General features: G+C 46.6%; 52 non-coding genes across 52 annotated transcripts; all 52 read right to left on the bottom strand.

The window, feature by feature from the left end:
• Window positions 1–282: 282 nt before the first annotated feature.
• TRNAV-CAC (transfer RNA valine (anticodon CAC)) lies at window positions 283–355 on the bottom strand. The gene has a single exon. It is a non-coding gene; the product is annotated as a tRNA-Val (tRNA).
• A 117-nt stretch (window positions 356–472) lies between these two features.
• Window positions 473–545, bottom strand: TRNAV-UAC (transfer RNA valine (anticodon UAC)). Its single transcript has one exon. It is a non-coding gene; the product is annotated as a tRNA-Val (tRNA).
• Window positions 546–664: 119 nt separating this feature from the next.
• Window positions 665–737, bottom strand: TRNAV-AAC (transfer RNA valine (anticodon AAC)). Its single transcript has one exon. It is a non-coding gene; the product is annotated as a tRNA-Val (tRNA).
• Window positions 738–1335: 598 nt separating this feature from the next.
• On the bottom strand, window positions 1336–1408 carry TRNAV-CAC (transfer RNA valine (anticodon CAC)). The gene has a single exon. It is a non-coding gene; the product is annotated as a tRNA-Val (tRNA).
• Window positions 1409–1525: 117 nt separating this feature from the next.
• Window positions 1526–1598, bottom strand: TRNAV-UAC (transfer RNA valine (anticodon UAC)). The gene has a single exon. It is a non-coding gene; the product is annotated as a tRNA-Val (tRNA).
• Window positions 1599–1717: 119 nt separating this feature from the next.
• On the bottom strand, window positions 1718–1790 carry TRNAV-AAC (transfer RNA valine (anticodon AAC)). Its single transcript has one exon. It is a non-coding gene; the product is annotated as a tRNA-Val (tRNA).
• Window positions 1791–2388: 598 nt separating this feature from the next.
• On the bottom strand, window positions 2389–2461 carry TRNAV-CAC (transfer RNA valine (anticodon CAC)). The gene has a single exon. It is a non-coding gene; the product is annotated as a tRNA-Val (tRNA).
• Window positions 2462–2578: 117 nt separating this feature from the next.
• On the bottom strand, window positions 2579–2651 carry TRNAV-UAC (transfer RNA valine (anticodon UAC)). Its single transcript has one exon. It is a non-coding gene; the product is annotated as a tRNA-Val (tRNA).
• A 118-nt stretch (window positions 2652–2769) lies between these two features.
• Window positions 2770–2842, bottom strand: TRNAV-AAC (transfer RNA valine (anticodon AAC)). Its single transcript has one exon. It is a non-coding gene; the product is annotated as a tRNA-Val (tRNA).
• A 598-nt stretch (window positions 2843–3440) lies between these two features.
• TRNAV-CAC (transfer RNA valine (anticodon CAC)) lies at window positions 3441–3513 on the bottom strand. Its single transcript has one exon. It is a non-coding gene; the product is annotated as a tRNA-Val (tRNA).
• A 117-nt stretch (window positions 3514–3630) lies between these two features.
• TRNAV-UAC (transfer RNA valine (anticodon UAC)) lies at window positions 3631–3703 on the bottom strand. Its single transcript has one exon. It is a non-coding gene; the product is annotated as a tRNA-Val (tRNA).
• A 119-nt stretch (window positions 3704–3822) lies between these two features.
• Window positions 3823–3895, bottom strand: TRNAV-AAC (transfer RNA valine (anticodon AAC)). The gene has a single exon. It is a non-coding gene; the product is annotated as a tRNA-Val (tRNA).
• A 598-nt stretch (window positions 3896–4493) lies between these two features.
• Window positions 4494–4566, bottom strand: TRNAV-CAC (transfer RNA valine (anticodon CAC)). Its single transcript has one exon. It is a non-coding gene; the product is annotated as a tRNA-Val (tRNA).
• A 117-nt stretch (window positions 4567–4683) lies between these two features.
• TRNAV-UAC (transfer RNA valine (anticodon UAC)) lies at window positions 4684–4756 on the bottom strand. The gene has a single exon. It is a non-coding gene; the product is annotated as a tRNA-Val (tRNA).
• Window positions 4757–4875: 119 nt separating this feature from the next.
• TRNAV-AAC (transfer RNA valine (anticodon AAC)) lies at window positions 4876–4948 on the bottom strand. Its single transcript has one exon. It is a non-coding gene; the product is annotated as a tRNA-Val (tRNA).
• Window positions 4949–5546: 598 nt separating this feature from the next.
• On the bottom strand, window positions 5547–5619 carry TRNAV-CAC (transfer RNA valine (anticodon CAC)). The gene has a single exon. It is a non-coding gene; the product is annotated as a tRNA-Val (tRNA).
• Window positions 5620–5736: 117 nt separating this feature from the next.
• Window positions 5737–5809, bottom strand: TRNAV-UAC (transfer RNA valine (anticodon UAC)). Its single transcript has one exon. It is a non-coding gene; the product is annotated as a tRNA-Val (tRNA).
• Window positions 5810–5927: 118 nt separating this feature from the next.
• TRNAV-AAC (transfer RNA valine (anticodon AAC)) lies at window positions 5928–6000 on the bottom strand. The gene has a single exon. It is a non-coding gene; the product is annotated as a tRNA-Val (tRNA).
• Window positions 6001–6598: 598 nt separating this feature from the next.
• Window positions 6599–6671, bottom strand: TRNAV-CAC (transfer RNA valine (anticodon CAC)). Its single transcript has one exon. It is a non-coding gene; the product is annotated as a tRNA-Val (tRNA).
• A 117-nt stretch (window positions 6672–6788) lies between these two features.
• On the bottom strand, window positions 6789–6861 carry TRNAV-UAC (transfer RNA valine (anticodon UAC)). The gene has a single exon. It is a non-coding gene; the product is annotated as a tRNA-Val (tRNA).
• Window positions 6862–6980: 119 nt separating this feature from the next.
• Window positions 6981–7053, bottom strand: TRNAV-AAC (transfer RNA valine (anticodon AAC)). Its single transcript has one exon. It is a non-coding gene; the product is annotated as a tRNA-Val (tRNA).
• A 598-nt stretch (window positions 7054–7651) lies between these two features.
• TRNAV-CAC (transfer RNA valine (anticodon CAC)) lies at window positions 7652–7724 on the bottom strand. The gene has a single exon. It is a non-coding gene; the product is annotated as a tRNA-Val (tRNA).
• Window positions 7725–7841: 117 nt separating this feature from the next.
• TRNAV-UAC (transfer RNA valine (anticodon UAC)) lies at window positions 7842–7914 on the bottom strand. The gene has a single exon. It is a non-coding gene; the product is annotated as a tRNA-Val (tRNA).
• Window positions 7915–8033: 119 nt separating this feature from the next.
• Window positions 8034–8106, bottom strand: TRNAV-AAC (transfer RNA valine (anticodon AAC)). The gene has a single exon. It is a non-coding gene; the product is annotated as a tRNA-Val (tRNA).
• A 598-nt stretch (window positions 8107–8704) lies between these two features.
• TRNAV-CAC (transfer RNA valine (anticodon CAC)) lies at window positions 8705–8777 on the bottom strand. Its single transcript has one exon. It is a non-coding gene; the product is annotated as a tRNA-Val (tRNA).
• Window positions 8778–8894: 117 nt separating this feature from the next.
• TRNAV-UAC (transfer RNA valine (anticodon UAC)) lies at window positions 8895–8967 on the bottom strand. The gene has a single exon. It is a non-coding gene; the product is annotated as a tRNA-Val (tRNA).
• A 118-nt stretch (window positions 8968–9085) lies between these two features.
• On the bottom strand, window positions 9086–9158 carry TRNAV-AAC (transfer RNA valine (anticodon AAC)). The gene has a single exon. It is a non-coding gene; the product is annotated as a tRNA-Val (tRNA).
• A 598-nt stretch (window positions 9159–9756) lies between these two features.
• Window positions 9757–9829, bottom strand: TRNAV-CAC (transfer RNA valine (anticodon CAC)). The gene has a single exon. It is a non-coding gene; the product is annotated as a tRNA-Val (tRNA).
• Window positions 9830–9946: 117 nt separating this feature from the next.
• On the bottom strand, window positions 9947–10019 carry TRNAV-UAC (transfer RNA valine (anticodon UAC)). The gene has a single exon. It is a non-coding gene; the product is annotated as a tRNA-Val (tRNA).
• A 119-nt stretch (window positions 10020–10138) lies between these two features.
• On the bottom strand, window positions 10139–10211 carry TRNAV-AAC (transfer RNA valine (anticodon AAC)). The gene has a single exon. It is a non-coding gene; the product is annotated as a tRNA-Val (tRNA).
• Window positions 10212–10809: 598 nt separating this feature from the next.
• On the bottom strand, window positions 10810–10882 carry TRNAV-CAC (transfer RNA valine (anticodon CAC)). Its single transcript has one exon. It is a non-coding gene; the product is annotated as a tRNA-Val (tRNA).
• Window positions 10883–10999: 117 nt separating this feature from the next.
• Window positions 11000–11072, bottom strand: TRNAV-UAC (transfer RNA valine (anticodon UAC)). The gene has a single exon. It is a non-coding gene; the product is annotated as a tRNA-Val (tRNA).
• Window positions 11073–11191: 119 nt separating this feature from the next.
• Window positions 11192–11264, bottom strand: TRNAV-AAC (transfer RNA valine (anticodon AAC)). The gene has a single exon. It is a non-coding gene; the product is annotated as a tRNA-Val (tRNA).
• A 598-nt stretch (window positions 11265–11862) lies between these two features.
• On the bottom strand, window positions 11863–11935 carry TRNAV-CAC (transfer RNA valine (anticodon CAC)). Its single transcript has one exon. It is a non-coding gene; the product is annotated as a tRNA-Val (tRNA).
• Window positions 11936–12052: 117 nt separating this feature from the next.
• Window positions 12053–12125, bottom strand: TRNAV-UAC (transfer RNA valine (anticodon UAC)). The gene has a single exon. It is a non-coding gene; the product is annotated as a tRNA-Val (tRNA).
• Window positions 12126–12243: 118 nt separating this feature from the next.
• TRNAV-AAC (transfer RNA valine (anticodon AAC)) lies at window positions 12244–12316 on the bottom strand. Its single transcript has one exon. It is a non-coding gene; the product is annotated as a tRNA-Val (tRNA).
• Window positions 12317–12914: 598 nt separating this feature from the next.
• On the bottom strand, window positions 12915–12987 carry TRNAV-CAC (transfer RNA valine (anticodon CAC)). The gene has a single exon. It is a non-coding gene; the product is annotated as a tRNA-Val (tRNA).
• Window positions 12988–13104: 117 nt separating this feature from the next.
• Window positions 13105–13177, bottom strand: TRNAV-UAC (transfer RNA valine (anticodon UAC)). Its single transcript has one exon. It is a non-coding gene; the product is annotated as a tRNA-Val (tRNA).
• Window positions 13178–13296: 119 nt separating this feature from the next.
• TRNAV-AAC (transfer RNA valine (anticodon AAC)) lies at window positions 13297–13369 on the bottom strand. The gene has a single exon. It is a non-coding gene; the product is annotated as a tRNA-Val (tRNA).
• A 598-nt stretch (window positions 13370–13967) lies between these two features.
• Window positions 13968–14040, bottom strand: TRNAV-CAC (transfer RNA valine (anticodon CAC)). The gene has a single exon. It is a non-coding gene; the product is annotated as a tRNA-Val (tRNA).
• A 117-nt stretch (window positions 14041–14157) lies between these two features.
• TRNAV-UAC (transfer RNA valine (anticodon UAC)) lies at window positions 14158–14230 on the bottom strand. The gene has a single exon. It is a non-coding gene; the product is annotated as a tRNA-Val (tRNA).
• Window positions 14231–14348: 118 nt separating this feature from the next.
• On the bottom strand, window positions 14349–14421 carry TRNAV-AAC (transfer RNA valine (anticodon AAC)). Its single transcript has one exon. It is a non-coding gene; the product is annotated as a tRNA-Val (tRNA).
• Window positions 14422–15019: 598 nt separating this feature from the next.
• On the bottom strand, window positions 15020–15092 carry TRNAV-CAC (transfer RNA valine (anticodon CAC)). Its single transcript has one exon. It is a non-coding gene; the product is annotated as a tRNA-Val (tRNA).
• A 117-nt stretch (window positions 15093–15209) lies between these two features.
• TRNAV-UAC (transfer RNA valine (anticodon UAC)) lies at window positions 15210–15282 on the bottom strand. The gene has a single exon. It is a non-coding gene; the product is annotated as a tRNA-Val (tRNA).
• Window positions 15283–15401: 119 nt separating this feature from the next.
• On the bottom strand, window positions 15402–15474 carry TRNAV-AAC (transfer RNA valine (anticodon AAC)). The gene has a single exon. It is a non-coding gene; the product is annotated as a tRNA-Val (tRNA).
• Window positions 15475–16072: 598 nt separating this feature from the next.
• Window positions 16073–16145, bottom strand: TRNAV-CAC (transfer RNA valine (anticodon CAC)). The gene has a single exon. It is a non-coding gene; the product is annotated as a tRNA-Val (tRNA).
• Window positions 16146–16262: 117 nt separating this feature from the next.
• Window positions 16263–16335, bottom strand: TRNAV-UAC (transfer RNA valine (anticodon UAC)). The gene has a single exon. It is a non-coding gene; the product is annotated as a tRNA-Val (tRNA).
• Window positions 16336–16454: 119 nt separating this feature from the next.
• TRNAV-AAC (transfer RNA valine (anticodon AAC)) lies at window positions 16455–16527 on the bottom strand. The gene has a single exon. It is a non-coding gene; the product is annotated as a tRNA-Val (tRNA).
• Window positions 16528–17125: 598 nt separating this feature from the next.
• On the bottom strand, window positions 17126–17198 carry TRNAV-CAC (transfer RNA valine (anticodon CAC)). The gene has a single exon. It is a non-coding gene; the product is annotated as a tRNA-Val (tRNA).
• Window positions 17199–17315: 117 nt separating this feature from the next.
• On the bottom strand, window positions 17316–17388 carry TRNAV-UAC (transfer RNA valine (anticodon UAC)). Its single transcript has one exon. It is a non-coding gene; the product is annotated as a tRNA-Val (tRNA).
• Window positions 17389–17506: 118 nt separating this feature from the next.
• On the bottom strand, window positions 17507–17579 carry TRNAV-AAC (transfer RNA valine (anticodon AAC)). Its single transcript has one exon. It is a non-coding gene; the product is annotated as a tRNA-Val (tRNA).
• Window positions 17580–18177: 598 nt separating this feature from the next.
• Window positions 18178–18250, bottom strand: TRNAV-CAC (transfer RNA valine (anticodon CAC)). Its single transcript has one exon. It is a non-coding gene; the product is annotated as a tRNA-Val (tRNA).

Genomic DNA, 18250 nt, shown 5'->3' with positions numbered 1-18250 from the left:
ACTTAGAGCAATAGGCAGCAGGTTTTGCTGCTCAACTCACATAGGGTCTGCAGTGAAAATTTCCCTGTGTGGGACAAGATAACCAGCTCACCTAAAAGCTTCAAGCAAGGGTTTTCAAGTACTCCTTGTCAACTCACACTCCAGGAGATGAAGAACTGACATTGTGGGGAATGCACGGAAACTCTGACGGAGATGTGCAAATTTCACGTACGGCTGTTACACGGGAAAGGCGTGGGACAAGTGTTGAGTCAACCTATGCGGGAAAAAGTTAAAGGTAAGCATTGTTTCTGCCCGGTTTCGAACCGGGGACCTTTTGCGTGTGAGGCGAATGTGATAACCACTACACTACAGAAACCCTATCTTGCTAGTTTTTGTGTCTTCCAAGCTGTAGGTCTATGCTAAAGTACAATGGGTGAAAAAAGCAGAGGAAAGCGGCGTAGACTGTGGCTAAAAGCACAAACGAGGTGCATTGGGTTTCTGCCCGGTTTCGAACCGGGGACCTTTCGCGTGTAAGGCGAACGTGATAACCACTACACTACAGAAACCTAATCTTGGGATTTTTTTCGTGTCTTCCAACCTGAAAGTCTATGCTAAAGTACAATGGGTGAAAAAAGCAGCGGAAAGCGGCGTAGACTGTGGCTAAAAGCACAAACGAGGTGCATTGTGTTTCTGCCCGGTTTCGAACCGGGGACCTTTCGCGTGTTAGGCGAACGTGATAACCACTACACTACAGAAACCCACCACGGCTGCCTGCTTTCGGACGTGAGGTTGGAAGCACTGGTCACCTCGTGGGTTACTTTTTGTTTCTGGTTTTTTCATAGCTTGAGTTTCCTTTACCTTCCTTGCAGATTAAAACATTCTCAAAACAGCCGCTACTGCCAAGAAACTGTGAGTCATATACGTCAGCTCTAGCTTTTCTACACCTGTTTCTCAACAGCTCAGCTGAAGATATACACCAATGGTCTTCAGGTTTTCCAGGTCAGCTGACTAGGCAGGAGAGCCAAAGTCCACATTCCCATTGCCTTTGGGTCCAGAAAGTAAGTATATCTAAACACTTAGAGCAATAGGCAGCAGGTTTTGCTGCTCAACTCACATAGGGTCTGCAGTGAAAATTTCCCTGTGTGGGACAAGATAACCAGCTCACCTAAAAGCTTCAAGCAAGGGTTTTCAAGTACTCCTTGTCAACTCACACTCCAGGAGATGAAGAACTGACATTGTGGGGAATGCACGGAAACTCTGACGGAGATGTGCAAATTTCACGTACGGCTGTTACACGGGAAAGGCGTGGGACAAGTGTTGAGTCAACCTATGCGGGAAAAAGTTAAAGGTAAGCATTGTTTCTGCCCGGTTTAGAACCGGGGACCTTTCGCGTGTGAGGCGAACGTGATAACCACTACACTACAGAAACCCATTCTTGCTAGTTTTTGTGTCTTCCAAGCTGTAGGTCTATGCTAAAGTACAATGGGTGAAAAAAGCAGAGGAAAGCGGCGTAGACTGTGGCTAAAAGCACAAATGAGGTGCATTGTGTTTCTGCCCGGTTTCGAACCGGGGACCTTTCGCGTGTAAGACGAACGTGATAACCACTACACTACAGAAACCTAATCTTGGGATTTTTTTTGTGTCTTCCAACCTGAAAGTCTATGCTAAAGTACAATGGGTGAAAAAAGCAGCGGAAAGCGGCGTAGACTGTGGCTAAAAGCACAAACGAGGTGCATTGTGTTTCTGCCCGGTTTCGAACCGGGGACCTTTCGCGTGTTAGGCGAACGTGATAACCACTACACTACAGAAACCCACCACGGCTGCCTGCTTTCGGACGTGAGGTCGGAAGCACTGGTCACCTCGTGGGTTACTTTTTGTTTCTGGTTTTTTCATAGCTTGAGTTTCCTTTACCTTCCTTGCAGATTAAAACATTCTCAAAACAGCCGCTACTGCCAAGAAACTGTGAGTCATATACGTCAGCTCTAGCTTTTCTACACCTGTTTCTCAACAGCTCAGCTGAAGATATACACCAATGGTCTTCAGGTTTTCCAGGTCAGCTGACTAGGCAGGAGAGCCAAAGTCCACATTCCCATTGCCTTTGGGTCCAGAAAGTAAGTATATCTAAACACTTAGAGCAATAGGCAGCAGGTTTTGCTGCTCAACTCACATAGGGTCTGCAGTGAAAATTTCCCTGTGTGGGACAAGATAACCAGCTCACCTAAAAGCTTCAAGCAAGGGTTTTCAAGTACTCCTTGTCAACTCACACTCCAGGAGATGAAGAACTGACATTGTGGGGAATGCACGGAAACTCTGACGGAGATGTGCAAATTTCACGTACGGATGTTACACGGGAAAGGCGTGGGACAAGTGTTGAGTCAACCTATGCGGGAAAAAGTTAAAGGTAAGCATTGTTTCTGCCCGGTTTCGAACCGGGGACCTTTCGCGTGTGAGGCGAACGTGATAACCACTACACTACAGAAACCCATTATTGCTAGTTTTTGTGTCTTCCAAGCTGTAGGTCTATGCTAAAGTACAATGGGTGAAAAAAGCAGAGGAAAGCGGCGTAGACTGTGGCTAAAAGCACAAATGAGGTGCATTGTGTTTCTGCCCGGTTTCGAACTGGGGACCTTTCGCATGTAAGGCAAACGTGATAACCACTACACTACAGAAACCTAATCTTGGGAATTTTTTGTGTCTTCCAACCTGAAAGTCTATGCTAAAGTACAATGGGTGAAAAAAGCAGCGGAAAGCGGCGTAGACTGTGGCTAAAAGCACAAATGAGGTGCATTGTGTTTCTGCCCGGTTTCGAACCGGGGACCTTTCGCGTGTTAGGCGAACGTGATAACCACTACACTACAGAAACCCACCACGGCTGCCTGCTTTCGGACGTGAGGTCGGAAGCACTGGTCACCTCGTGGGTTACTTTTTGTTTCTGGTTTTTTCATAGCTTGAGTTTCCTTTACCTTCCTTGCAGATTAAAACATTCTCAAAACAGCCGCTACTGCCAAGAAACTGTGAGTCATATACGTCAGCTCTAGCTTTTCTACACCTGTTTCTCAACAGCTCAGCTGAAGATATACACCAATGGTCTTCAGGTTTTCCAGGTCAGCTGACTAGGCAGGAGAGCCAAAGTCCACATTCCCATTGCCTTTGGGTCCAGAAAGTAAGTATATCTAAACACTTAGAGCAATAGGCAGCAGGTTTTGCTGCTCAACTCACATAGGGTCTGCAGTGAAAATTTCCCTGTGTGGGACAAGATAACCAGCTCACCTAAAAGCTTCAAGCAAGGGTTTTCAAGTACTCCTTGTCAACTCACACTCCAGGAGATGAAGAACTGACATTGTGGGGAATGCACGGAAACTCTGACGGAGATGTGCAAATTTCACGTACGGCTGTTACACGGGAAAGGCGTGGGACAAGTGTTGAGTCAACCTATGCGGGAAAAAGTTAAAGGTAAGCATTGTTTCTGCCCGGTTTCGAACCGGGGACCTTTCGCGTGTGAGGCGAATGTGATAACCACTACACTACAGAAACCCTATCTTGCTAGTTTTTGTGTCTTCCAAGCTGTAGGTCTATGCTAAAGTACAATGGGTGAAAAAAGCAGAGGAAAGCGGCGTAGACTGTGGCTAAAAGCACATACGAGGTGCATTGTGTTTCTGCCCGGTTTCGAACCGGGGACCTTTCGCGTGTAAGGCGAACGTGATAACCACTACACTACAGAAACCTAATCTTGGGATTTTTTTCGTGTCTTCCAACCTGAAAGTCTATGCTAAAGTACAATGGGTGAAAAAAGTAGCGGAAAGCGGCGTAGACTGTGGCTAAAAGCACAAACGAGGTGCATTGTGTTTCTGCCCGGTTTCGAACCGGGGACCTTTCGCGTGTTAGGCGAACGTGATAACCACTACAATACAGAAACCCACCACGGCTGCCTGCTCTCGGACGTGAGGTCGGAAGCACTGGTCACCTCGTGGGTTACTTTTTGTTTCTGGTTTTTTCATAGCTTGAGTTTCCTTTACCTTCCTTGCAGATTAAAACATTCTCAAAACAGCCGCTACTGCCAAGAAACTGTGAGTCATATACGTCAGCTCTAGCTTTTCTACACCTGTTTCTCAACAGCTCAGCTGAAGATATACACCAATGGTCTTCAGGTTTTCCAGGTCAGCTGACTAGGCAGGAGAGCCAAAGTCCACATTCCCATTGCCTTTGGGTCCAGAAAGTAAGTATATCTAAACACTTAGAGCAATAGGCAGCAGGTTTTGCTGCTCAACTCACATAGGGTCTGCAGTGAAAATTTCCCTGTGTGGGACAAGATAACCAGCTCACCTAAAAGCTTCAAGCAAGGGTTTTCAAGTACTCCTTGTCAACTCACACTCCAGGAGATGAAGAACTGACATTGTGGGGAATGCACGGAAACTCTGACGGAGATGTTCAAATTTCACGTACGGCTGTTACACGGGAAAGGCGTGGGACAAGTGTTGAGTCAACCTATGCGGGAAAAAGTTAATGGTAAGCATTGTTTCTGCCCGGTTTAGAACCGGGGACCTTTCGCGTGTGAGGCGAACGTGATAACCACTACACTACAGAAACCCATTCTTGCTAGTTTTTGTGTCTTCCAAGCTGTAGGTCTATGCTAAAGTACAATGGGTGAAAAAAGCAGAGGAAAGCGGCGTAGACTGTGGCTAAAAGCACAAATGAGGTGCATTGTGTTTCTGCCCGGTTTCGAACCGGGGACCTTTCGCGTGTAAGGCGAACGTGATAACCACTACACTACAGAAACCTAATCTTGGGATTTTTTTTGTGTCTTCCAACCTGAAAGTCTATGCTAAAGTACAATGGGTGAAAAAAGCAGCGGAAAGCGGCGTAGACTGTGGCTAAAAGCACAAACGAGGTGCATTGTGTTTCTGCCCGGTTTCGAACCAGGGACCTTTCGCGTGTTAGGCGAACGTGATAACCACTACACTACAGAAACCCTCCACAGCTGCCTGCTTTCGGACGTGAGGTCGGAAGCACTGGTCACCTCGTGGGTTACTTTTTGTTTCTGTTTTTTTCATAGCTTGAGTTTCCTTTACCTTCCTTGCAGATTAAAACATTCTCAAAACAGCCGCTACTGCCAAGAAACTGTGAGTCATATACGTCAGCTCTAGCTTTTCTACACCTGTTTCTCAACAGCTCAGCTGAAGATATACACCAATGGTCTTCAGGTTTTCCAGGTCAGCTGACTAGGCAGGAGAGCCAAAGTCCACATTCCCATTGCCTTTGGGTCCAGAAAGTAAGTATATCTAAACACTTAGAGCAATAGGCAGCAGGTTTTGCTGCTCAACTCACATAGGGTCTGCAGTGAAAATTTCCCTGTGTGGGACAAGATAACCAGCTCACCTAAAAGCTTCAAGCAAGGGTTTTCAAGTACTCCTTGTCAACTCACACTCCAGGAGATGAAGAACTGACATTGTGGGGAATGCACGGAAACTCTGACGGAGATGTGCAAATTTCACGTACGGCTGTTACACGGGAAAGGCGTGGGACAAGTGTTGAGTCAACCTATGCGGGAAAAAGTTAAAGGTAAGCATTGTTTCTGCCCGGTTTCGAACCGGGGACCTTTCGTGTGTGAGGCGAACGTGATAACCACTACACTACAGAAACCCATTATTGCTAGTTTTTGTGTCTTCCAAGCTGTAGGTCTATGCTAAAGTACAATGGGTGAAAAAAGCAGAGGAAAGCGGCGTAGACTGTGGCTAAAAGCACAAATGAGGTGCATTGTGTTTCTGCCCGGTTTCGAACTGGGGACCTTTCGCGTGTAAGGCGAACGTGATAACCACTACACTACAGAAACCTAATCTTGGGATTTTTTTGTGTCTTCCAACCTGAAAGTCTATGCTAAAGTACAATGGGTGAAAAAAGCAGCGGAAAGCGGCGTAGACTGTGGCTAAAAGCACAAACGAGGTGCATTGTGTTCCTGCCCGGTTTCGAACCGGGGACCTTTCGCGTGTTAGGCGAACGTGATAACCACTACACTACAGAAACCCACCACGGCTGCCTGCTTTCGGACGTGAGGTCGGAAGCACTGGTCACCTCGTGGGTTACTTTTTGTTTCTGGTTTTTTCATAGCTTGAGTTTCCTTTACCTTCCTTGCAGATTAAAACATTCTCAAAACAGCCGCTACTGCCAAGAAACTGTGAGTCATATACGTCAGCTCTAGCTTTTCTACACCTGTTTCTCAACAGCTCAGCTGAAGATATACACCAATGGTCTTCAGGTTTTCCAGGTCAGCTGACTAGGCAGGAGAGCCAAAGTCCACATTCCCATTGCCTTTGGGTCCAGAAAGTAAGTATATCTAAACACTTAGAGCAATAGGCAGCAGGTTTTGCTGCTCAACTCACATAGGGTCTGCAGTGAAAATTTCCCTGTGTGGGACAAGATAACCAGCTCACCTAAAAGCTTCAAGCAAGGGTTTTCAAGTACTCCTTGTCAACTCACACTCCAGGAGATGAAGAACTGACATTGTGGGGAATGCACGGAAACTCTGACGGAGATGTGCAAATTTCACGTACGGCTGTTACACGGGAAAGGCGTGGGACAAGTGTTGAGTCAACCTATGCGGGAAAAAGTTAAAGGTAAGCATTGTTTCTGCCCGGTTTAGAACCGGGGACCTTTCGCGTGTGAGGCGAACGTGATAACCACTACACTACAGAAACCCATTCTTGCTAGTTTTTGTGTCTTCCAAGCTGTAGGTCTATGCTAAAGTACAATGGGTGAAAAAAGCAGAGGAAAGCGGCGTAGACTGTGGCTAAAAGCACAAATGAGGTGCATTGTGTTTCTGCCCGGTTTCGAACCGGGGACCTTTCGCGTGTAAGGCGAACGTGATAACCACTACACTACAGAAACCTAATCTTGGGATTTTTTTTGTGTCTTCCAACCTGAAAGTCTATGCTAAAGTACAATGGGTGAAAAAAGCAGCGGAAAGCGGCGTAGACTGTGGCTAAAAGCACAAACGAGGTGCATTGTGTTTCTGCCCGGTTTCGAACCGGGGACCTTTCGCGTGTTAGGCGAACGTGATAACCACTACACTACAGAAACCCACCACGGCTGCCTGCTTTCGGACGTGAGGTCGGAAGCACTGGTCACCTCGTGGGTTACTTTTTGTTTCTGGTTTTTTCATAGCTTGAGTTTCCTTTACCTTCCTTGCAGATTAAAACATTCTCAAAACAGCCGCTACTGCCAAGAAACTGTGAGTCATATACGTCAGCTCTAGCTTTTCTACACCTGTTTCTCAACAGCTCAGCTGAAGATATACACCAATGGTCTTCAGGTTTTCCAGGTCAGCTGACTAGGCAGGAGAGCCAAAGTCCACATTCCCATTGCCTTTGGGTCCAGAAAGTAAGTATATCTAAACACTTAGAGCAATAGGCAGCAGGTTTTGCTGCTCAACTCACATAGGGTCTGCAGTGAAAATTTCCCTGTGTGGGACAAGATAACCAGCTCACCTAAAAGCTTCAAGCAAGGGTTTTCAAGTACTCCTTGTCAACTCACACTCCAGGAGATGAAGAACTGACATTGTGGGGAATGCACGGAAACTCTGACGGAGATGTGCAAATTTCACGTACGGCTGTTACACGGGAAAGGCGTGGGACAAGTGTTGAGTCAACCTATGCGGGAAAAAGTTAAAGGTAAGCATTGTTTCTGCCCGGTTTAGAACCGGGGACCTTTCGCGTGTGAGGCGAACGTGATAACCACTACACTACAGAAACCCATTCTTGCTAGTTTTTGTGTCTTCCAAGCTGTAGGTCTATGCTAAAGTACAATGGGTGAAAAAAGCAGAGGAAAGCGGCGTAGACTGTGGCTAAAAGCACAAATGAGGTGCATTGTGTTTCTGCCCGGTTTCGAACCGGGGACCTTTCGCGTGTAAGACGAACGTGATAACCACTACACTACAGAAACCTAATCTTGGGATTTTTTTTGTGTCTTCCAACCTGAAAGTCTATGCTAAAGTACAATGGGTGAAAAAAGCAGCGGAAAGCGGCGTAGACTGTGGCTAAAAGCACAAACGAGGTGCATTGTGTTTCTGCCCGGTTTCGAACCGGGGACCTTTCGCGTGTTAGGCGAACGTGATAACCACTACACTACAGAAACCCACCACGGCTGCCTGCTTTCGGACGTGAGGTCGGAAGCACTGGTCACCTCGTGGGTTACTTTTTGTTTCTGGTTTTTTCATAGCTTGAGTTTCCTTTACCTTCCTTGCAGATTAAAACATTCTCAAAACAGCCGCTACTGCCAAGAAACTGTGAGTCATATACGTCAGCTCTAGCTTTTCTACACCTGTTTCTCAACAGCTCAGCTGAAGATATACACCAATGGTCTTCAGGTTTTCCAGGTCAGCTGACTAGGCAGGAGAGCCAAAGTCCACATTCCCATTGCCTTTGGGTCCAGAAAGTAAGTATATCTAAACACTTAGAGCAATAGGCAGCAGGTTTTGCTGCTCAACTCACATAGGGTCTGCAGTGAAAATTTCCCTGTGTGGGACAAGATAACCAGCTCACCTAAAAGCTTCAAGCAAGGGTTTTCAAGTACTCCTTGTCAACTCACACTCCAGGAGATGAAGAACTGACATTGTGGGGAATGCACGGAAACTCTGACGGAGATGTGCAAATTTCACGTACGGATGTTACACGGGAAAGGCGTGGGACAAGTGTTGAGTCAACCTATGCGGGAAAAAGTTAAAGGTAAGCATTGTTTCTGCCCGGTTTCGAACCGGGGACCTTTCGCGTGTGAGGCGAACGTGATAACCACTACACTACAGAAACCCATTATTGCTAGTTTTTGTGTCTTCCAAGCTGTAGGTCTATGCTAAAGTACAATGGGTGAAAAAAGCAGAGGAAAGCGGCGTAGACTGTGGCTAAAAGCACAAATGAGGTGCATTGTGTTTCTGCCCGGTTTCGAACTGGGGACCTTTCGCATGTAAGGCAAACGTGATAACCACTACACTACAGAAACCTAATCTTGGGAATTTTTTGTGTCTTCCAACCTGAAAGTCTATGCTAAAGTACAATGGGTGAAAAAAGCAGCGGAAAGCGGCGTAGACTGTGGCTAAAAGCACAAATGAGGTGCATTGTGTTTCTGCCCGGTTTCGAACCGGGGACCTTTCGCGTGTTAGGCGAACGTGATAACCACTACACTACAGAAACCCACCACGGCTGCCTGCTTTCGGACGTGAGGTCGGAAGCACTGGTCACCTCGTGGGTTACTTTTTGTTTCTGGTTTTTTCATAGCTTGAGTTTCCTTTACCTTCCTTGCAGATTAAAACATTCTCAAAACAGCCGCTACTGCCAAGAAACTGTGAGTCATATACGTCAGCTCTAGCTTTTCTACACCTGTTTCTCAACAGCTCAGCTGAAGATATACACCAATGGTCTTCAGGTTTTCCAGGTCAGCTGACTAGGCAGGAGAGCCAAAGTCCACATTCCCATTGCCTTTGGGTCCAGAAAGTAAGTATATCTAAACACTTAGAGCAATAGGCAGCAGGTTTTGCTGCTCAACTCACATAGGGTCTGCAGTGAAAATTTCCCTGTGTGGGACAAGATAACCAGCTCACCTAAAAGCTTCAAGCAAGGGTTTTCAAGTACTCCTTGTCAACTCACACTCCAGGAGATGAAGAACTGACATTGTGGGGAATGCACGGAAACTCTGACGGAGATGTGCAAATTTCACGTACGGCTGTTACACGGGAAAGGCGTGGGACAAGTGTTGAGTCAACCTATGCGGGAAAAAGTTAAAGGTAAGCATTGTTTCTGCCCGGTTTCGAACCGGGGACCTTTCGCGTGTGAGGCGAATGTGATAACCACTACACTACAGAAACCCTATCTTGCTAGTTTTTGTGTCTTCCAAGCTGTAGGTCTATGCTAAAGTACAATGGGTGAAAAAAGCAGAGGAAAGCGGCGTAGACTGTGGCTAAAAGCACATACGAGGTGCATTGTGTTTCTGCCCGGTTTCGAACCGGGGACCTTTCGCGTGTAAGGCGAACGTGATAACCACTACACTACAGAAACCTAATCTTGGGATTTTTTTCGTGTCTTCCAACCTGAAAGTCTATGCTAAAGTACAATGGGTGAAAAAAGTAGCGGAAAGCGGCGTAGACTGTGGCTAAAAGCACAAACGAGGTGCATTGTGTTTCTGCCCGGTTTCGAACCGGGGACCTTTCGCGTGTTAGGCGAACGTGATAACCACTACAATACAGAAACCCACCACGGCTGCCTGCTCTCGGACGTGAGGTCGGAAGCACTGGTCACCTCGTGGGTTACTTTTTGTTTCTGGTTTTTTCATAGCTTGAGTTTCCTTTACCTTCCTTGCAGATTAAAACATTCTCAAAACAGCCGCTACTGCCAAGAAACTGTGAGTCATATACGTCAGCTCTAGCTTTTCTACACCTGTTTCTCAACAGCTCAGCTGAAGATATACACCAATGGTCTTCAGGTTTTCCAGGTCAGCTGACTAGGCAGGAGAGCCAAAGTCCACATTCCCATTGCCTTTGGGTCCAGAAAGTAAGTATATCTAAACACTTAGAGCAATAGGCAGCAGGTTTTGCTGCTCAACTCACATAGGGTCTGCAGTGAAAATTTCCCTGTGTGGGACAAGATAACCAGCTCACCTAAAAGCTTCAAGCAAGGGTTTTCAAGTACTCCTTGTCAACTCACACTCCAGGAGATGAAGAACTGACATTGTGGGGAATGCACGGAAACTCTGACGGAGATGTTCAAATTTCACGTACGGCTGTTACACGGGAAAGGCGTGGGACAAGTGTTGAGTCAACCTATGCGGGAAAAAGTTAATGGTAAGCATTGTTTCTGCCCGGTTTAGAACCGGGGACCTTTCGCGTGTGAGGCGAACGTGATAACCACTACACTACAGAAACCCATTCTTGCTAGTTTTTGTGTCTTCCAAGCTGTAGGTCTATGCTAAAGTACAATGGGTGAAAAAAGCAGAGGAAAGCGGCGTAGACTGTGGCTAAAAGCACAAATGAGGTGCATTGTGTTTCTGCCCGGTTTCGAACCGGGGACCTTTCGCGTGTAAGGCGAACGTGATAACCACTACACTACAGAAACCTAATCTTGGGATTTTTTTTGTGTCTTCCAACCTGAAAGTCTATGCTAAAGTACAATGGGTGAAAAAAGCAGCGGAAAGCGGCGTAGACTGTGGCTAAAAGCACAAACGAGGTGCATTGTGTTTCTGCCCGGTTTCGAACCAGGGACCTTTCGCGTGTTAGGCGAACGTGATAACCACTACACTACAGAAACCCTCCACAGCTGCCTGCTTTCGGACGTGAGGTCGGAAGCACTGGTCACCTCGTGGGTTACTTTTTGTTTCTGTTTTTTTCATAGCTTGAGTTTCCTTTACCTTCCTTGCAGATTAAAACATTCTCAAAACAGCCGCTACTGCCAAGAAACTGTGAGTCATATACGTCAGCTCTAGCTTTTCTACACCTGTTTCTCAACAGCTCAGCTGAAGATATACACCAATGGTCTTCAGGTTTTCCAGGTCAGCTGACTAGGCAGGAGAGCCAAAGTCCACATTCCCATTGCCTTTGGGTCCAGAAAGTAAGTATATCTAAACACTTAGAGCAATAGGCAGCAGGTTTTGCTGCTCAACTCACATAGGGTCTGCAGTGAAAATTTCCCTGTGTGGGACAAGATAACCAGCTCACCTAAAAGCTTCAAGCAAGGGTTTTCAAGTACTCCTTGTCAACTCACACTCCAGGAGATGAAGAACTGACATTGTGGGGAATGCACGGAAACTCTGACGGAGATGTGCAAATTTCACGTACGGCTGTTACACGGGAAAGGCGTGGGACAAGTGTTGAGTCAACCTATGCGGGAAAAAGTTAAAGGTAAGCATTGTTTCTGCCCGGTTTCGAACCGGGGACCTTTCGTGTGTGAGGCGAACGTGATAACCACTACACTACAGAAACCCATTATTGCTAGTTTTTGTGTCTTCCAAGCTGTAGGTCTATGCTAAAGTACAATGGGTGAAAAAAGCAGAGGAAAGCGGCGTAGACTGTGGCTAAAAGCACAAATGAGGTGCATTGTGTTTCTGCCCGGTTTCGAACTGGGGACCTTTCGCGTGTAAGGCGAACGTGATAACCACTACACTACAGAAACCTAATCTTGGGATTTTTTTGTGTCTTCCAACCTGAAAGTCTATGCTAAAGTACAATGGGTGAAAAAAGCAGCGGAAAGCGGCGTAGACTGTGGCTAAAAGCACAAACGAGGTGCATTGTGTTCCTGCCCGGTTTCGAACCGGGGACCTTTCGCGTGTTAGGCGAACGTGATAACCACTACACTACAGAAACCCACCACGGCTGCCTGCTTTCGGACGTGAGGTCGGAAGCACTGGTCACCTCGTGGGTTACTTTTTGTTTCTGGTTTTTTCATAGCTTGAGTTTCCTTTACCTTCCTTGCAGATTAAAACATTCTCAAAACAGCCGCTACTGCCAAGAAACTGTGAGTCATATACGTCAGCTCTAGCTTTTCTACACCTGTTTCTCAACAGCTCAGCTGAAGATATACACCAATGGTCTTCAGGTTTTCCAGGTCAGCTGACTAGGCAGGAGAGCCAAAGTCCACATTCCCATTGCCTTTGGGTCCAGAAAGTAAGTATATCTAAACACTTAGAGCAATAGGCAGCAGGTTTTGCTGCTCAACTCACATAGGGTCTGCAGTGAAAATTTCCCTGTGTGGGACAAGATAACCAGCTCACCTAAAAGCTTCAAGCAAGGGTTTTCAAGTACTCCTTGTCAACTCACACTCCAGGAGATGAAGAACTGACATTGTGGGGAATGCACGGAAACTCTGACGGAGATGTGCAAATTTCACGTACGGCTGTTACACGGGAAAGGCGTGGGACAAGTGTTGAGTCAACCTATGCGGGAAAAAGTTAAAGGTAAGCATTGTTTCTGCCCGGTTTAGAACCGGGGACCTTTCGCGTGTGAGGCGAACGTGATAACCACTACACTACAGAAACCCATTCTTGCTAGTTTTTGTGTCTTCCAAGCTGTAGGTCTATGCTAAAGTACAATGGGTGAAAAAAGCAGAGGAAAGCGGCGTAGACTGTGGCTAAAAGCACAAATGAGGTGCATTGTGTTTCTGCCCGGTTTCGAACCGGGGACCTTTCGCGTGTAAGGCGAACGTGATAACCACTACACTACAGAAACCTAATCTTGGGATTTTTTTTGTGTCTTCCAACCTGAAAGTCTATGCTAAAGTACAATGGGTGAAAAAAGCAGCGGAAAGCGGCGTAGACTGTGGCTAAAAGCACAAACGAGGTGCATTGTGTTTCTGCCCGGTTTCGAACCGGGGACCTTTCGCGTGTTAGGCGAACGTGATAACCACTACACTACAGAAACCCACCACGGCTGCCTGCTTTCGGACGTGAGGTCGGAAGCACTGGTCACCTCGTGGGTTACTTTTTGTTTCTGGTTTTTTCATAGCTTGAGTTTCCTTTACCTTCCTTGCAGATTAAAACATTCTCAAAACAGCCGCTACTGCCAAGAAACTGTGAGTCATATACGTCAGCTCTAGCTTTTCTACACCTGTTTCTCAACAGCTCAGCTGAAGATATACACCAATGGTCTTCAGGTTTTCCAGGTCAGCTGACTAGGCAGGAGAGCCAAAGTCCACATTCCCATTGCCTTTGGGTCCAGAAAGTAAGTATATCTAAACACTTAGAGCAATAGGCAGCAGGTTTTGCTGCTCAACTCACATAGGGTCTGCAGTGAAAATTTCCCTGTGTGGGACAAGATAACCAGCTCACCTAAAAGCTTCAAGCAAGGGTTTTCAAGTACTCCTTGTCAACTCACACTCCAGGAGATGAAGAACTGACATTGTGGGGAATGCACGGAAACTCTGACGGAGATGTGCAAATTTCACGTACGGCTGTTACACGGGAAAGGCGTGGGACAAGTGTTGAGTCAACCTATGCGGGAAAAAGTTAAAGGTAAGCATTGTTTCTGCCCGGTTTCGAACCGGGGACCTTTCGCGTGTGAGGCGAACGTGATAACCACTACACTACAGAAACCCATTCTTGCTAGTTTTTGTGTCTTCCAAGCTGTAGGTCTATGCTAAAGTACAATGGGTGAAAAAAGCAGAGGAAAGCGGCGTAGACTGTGGCTAAAAGCACAAATGAGGTGCATTGTGTTTCTGCCCGGTTTCGAACTGGGGACCTTTCGCGTGTAAGGCGAACGTGATAACCACTACACTACAGAAACCTAATCTTGGGATTTTTTTGTGTCTTCCAACCTGAAAGTCTATGCTAAAGTACAATGGGTGAAAAAAGCAGCGGAAAGCGGCGTAGACTGTGGCTAAAAGCACAAATGAGGTGCATTGTGTTCCTGCCCGGTTTCGAACCGGGGACCTTTCGCGTGTTAGGCGAACGTGATAACCACTACACTACAGAAACCCACCACGGCTGCCTGCTTTCGGACGTGAGGTCGGAAGCACTGGTCACCTCGTGGGTTACTTTTTGTTTCTGGTTTTTTCATAGCTTGAGTTTCCTTTACCTTCCTTGCAGATTAAAACATTCTCAAAACAGCCGCTACTGCCAAGAAACTGTGAGTCATATACGTCAGCTCTAGCTTTTCTACACCTGTTTCTCAACAGCTCAGCTGAAGATATACACCAATGGTCTTCAGGTTTTCCAGGTCAGCTGACTAGGCAGGAGAGCCAAAGTCCACATTCCCATTGCCTTTGGGTCCAGAAAGTAAGTATATCTAAACACTTAGAGCAATAGGCAGCAGGTTTTGCTGCTCAACTCACATAGGGTCTGCAGTGAAAATTTCCCTGTGTGGGACAAGATAACCAGCTCACCTAAAAGCTTCAAGCAAGGGTTTTCAAGTACTCCTTGTCAACTCACACTCCAGGAGATGAAGAACTGACATTGTGGGGAATGCACGGAAACTCTGACGGAGATGTGCAAATTTCACGTACGGCTGTTACACGGGAAAGGCGTGGGACAAGTGTTGAGTCAACCTATGCGGGAAAAAGTTAAAGGTAAGCATTGTTTCTGCCCGGTTTAGAACCGGGGACCTTTCGCGTGTGAGGCGAACGTGATAACCACTACACTACAGAAACCCATTCTTGCTAGTTTTTGTGTCTTCCAAGCTGTAGGTCTATGCTAAAGTACAATGGGTGAAAAAAGCAGAGGAAAGCGGCGTAGACTGTGGCTAAAAGCACAAATGAGGTGCATTGTGTTTCTGCCCGGTTTCGAACCGGGGACCTTTCGCGTGTAAGGCGAACGTGATAACCACTACACTACAGAAACCTAATCTTGGGATTTTTTTTGTGTCTTCCAACCTGAAAGTCTATGCTAAAGTACAATGGGTGAAAAAAGCAGCGGAAAGCGGCGTAGACTGTGGCTAAAAGCACAAACGAGGTGCATTGTGTTTCTGCCCGGTTTCGAACCGGGGACCTTTCGCGTGTTAGGCGAACGTGATAACCACTACACTACAGAAACCCACCACGGCTGCCTGCTTTCGGACGTGAGGTCGGAAGCACTGGTCACCTCGTGGGTTACTTTTTGTTTCTGGTTTTTTCATAGCTTGAGTTTCCTTTACCTTCCTTGCAGATTAAAACATTCTCAAAACAGCCGCTACTGCCAAGAAACTGTGAGTCATATACGTCAGCTCTAGCTTTTCTACACCTGTTTCTCAACAGCTCAGCTGAAGATATACACCAATGGTCTTCAGGTTTTCCAGGTCAGCTGACTAGGCAGGAGAGCCAAAGTCCACATTCCCATTGCCTTTGGGTCCAGAAAGTAAGTATATCTAAACACTTAGAGCAATAGGCAGCAGGTTTTGCTGCTCAACTCACATAGGGTCTGCAGTGAAAATTTCCCTGTGTGGGACAAGATAACCAGCTCACCTAAAAGCTTCAAGCAAGGGTTTTCAAGTACTCCTTGTCAACTCACACTCCAGGAGATGAAGAACTGACATTGTGGGGAATGCACGGAAACTCTGACGGAGATGTACAAATTTCACGTACGGCTGTTACACGGGAAAGGCGTGGGACAAGTGTTGAGTCAACCTATGCGGGAAAAAGTTAAAGGTAAGCATTGTTTCTGCCCGGTTTCGAACCGGGGACCTTTCGCGTGTGAGGCGAATGTGATAACCACTACACTACAGAAACCCATTCTTGCTAGTTTTTGTGTCTTCCAAGCTGTAGGTCTATGCTAAAGTACAATGGGTGAAAAAAGCAGAGGAAAGCGGCGTAGACTGTGGCTAAAAGCACAAATGAGGTGCATTGTGTTTCTGCCCGGTTTCGAACCGGGGACCTTTCGCGTGTAAGGCAAACGTGATAACCACTACACTACAGAAACCTAATCTTGGGATTTTTTTTGTGTCTTCCAACCTGAAAGTCTATGCTAAAGTACAATGGGTGAAAAAAGCAGCGGAAAGCGGCGTAGACTGTGGCTAAAAGCACAAACGAGGTGCATTGTGTTTCTGCCCGGTTTCGAACCAGGGACCTTTCGCGTGTTAGGCGAACGTGATAACCACTACACTACAGAAACCCTCCACAGCTGCCTGCTTTCGGACGTGAGGTCGGAAGCACTGGTCACCTCGTGGGTTACTTTTTGTTTCTGTTTTTTTCATAGCTTGAGTTTCCTTTACCTTCCTTGCAGATTAAAACATTCTCAAAACAGCCGCTACTGCCAAGAAACTGTGAGTCATATACGTCAGCTCTAGCTTTTCTACACCTGTTTCTCAACAGCTCAGCTGAAGATATACACCAATGGTCTTCAGGTTTTCCAGGTCAGCTGACTAGGCAGGAGAGCCAAAGTCCACATTCCCATTGCCTTTGGGTCCAGAAAGTAAGTATATCTAAACACTTAGAGCAATAGGCAGCAGGTTTTGCTGCTCAACTCACATAGGGTCTGCAGTGAAAATTTCCCTGTGTGGGACAAGATAACCAGCTCACCTAAAAGCTTCAAGCAAGGGTTTTCAAGTACTCCTTGTCAACTCACACTCCAGGAGATGAAGAACTGACATTGTGGGGAATGCACGGAAACTCTGACGGAGATGTGCAAATTTCACGTACGGCTGTTACACGGGAAAGGCGTGGGACAAGTGTTGAGTCAACCTATGCGGGAAAAAGTTAAAGGTAAGCATTGTTTCTGCCCGGTTTCGAACCTGGGACCTTTCGCGTGTGAGGCGAACGTGATAACCACTACACTACAGAAACCCATTCTTGCTAGTTTTTGTGTCTTCCAAGCTGTAGGTCTATGCTAAAGTACAATGGGTGAAAAAAGCAGAGGAAAGCGGCGTAGACTGTGGCTAAAAGCACAATTGAGGTGCATTGTGTTTCTGCCCGGTTTCGAACTGGGGACCTTTCGCGTGTAAGGCGAACGTGATAACCACTACACTACAGAAACCTAATCTTGGGAACTTTTTGTGTCTTCCAACCTGAAAGTCTATGCTAAAGTACAATGGGTGAAAAAAGCAGCGGAAAGCGGCGTAGACTGTGGCTAAAAGCACAAACGAGGTGCATTGTGTTCCTGCCCGGTTTCGAACCGGGGACCTTTCGCGTGTTAGGCGAACGTGATAACCACTACACTACAGAAACCCACCACGGCTGCCTGCTTTCGGACGTGAGGTCGGAAGCACTGGTCACCTCGTGGGTTACTTTTTGTTTCTGGTTTTTTCATAGCTTGAGTTTCCTTTACCTTCCTTGCAGATTAAAACATTCTCAAAACAGCCGCTACTGCCAAGAAACTGTGAGTCATATACGTCAGCTCTAGCTTTTCTACACCTGTTTCTCAACAGCTCAGCTGAAGATATACACCAATGGTCTTCAGGTTTTCCAGGTCAGCTGACTAGGCAGGAGAGCCAAAGTCCACATTCCCATTGCCTTTGGGTCCAGAAAGTAAGTATATCTAAACACTTAGAGCAATAGGCAGCAGGTTTTGCTGCTCAACTCACATAGGGTCTGCAGTGAAAATTTCCCTGTGTGGGACAAGATAACCAGCTCACCTAAAAGCTTCAAGCAAGGGTTTTCAAGTACTCCTTGTCAACTCACACTCCAGGAGATGAAGAACTGACATTGTGGGGAATGCACGGAAACTCTGACGGAGATGTGCAAATTTCACGTACGGCTGTTACACGGGAAAGGCGTGGGACAAGTGTTGAGTCAACCTATGCGGGAAAAAGTTAAAGGTAAGCATTGTTTCTGCCCGGTTTAGAACCGGGGACCTTTCGCGTGTGAGGCGAACGTGATAACCACTACACTACAGAAAC

The sequence above is a fragment of the Staurois parvus genome, unplaced genomic scaffold (genome assembly GCF_062004578.1).
Source record: "Staurois parvus isolate SC_StPar_1 unplaced genomic scaffold, SC_StPar_1.0 ptg000025l, whole genome shotgun sequence".
NCBI lineage: Eukaryota > Metazoa > Chordata > Amphibia > Anura > Ranidae > Staurois > Staurois parvus.
Note: the sequence above shows the minus strand (reverse complement) of the source record. Positions and strands in the feature narration are given on the sequence as shown.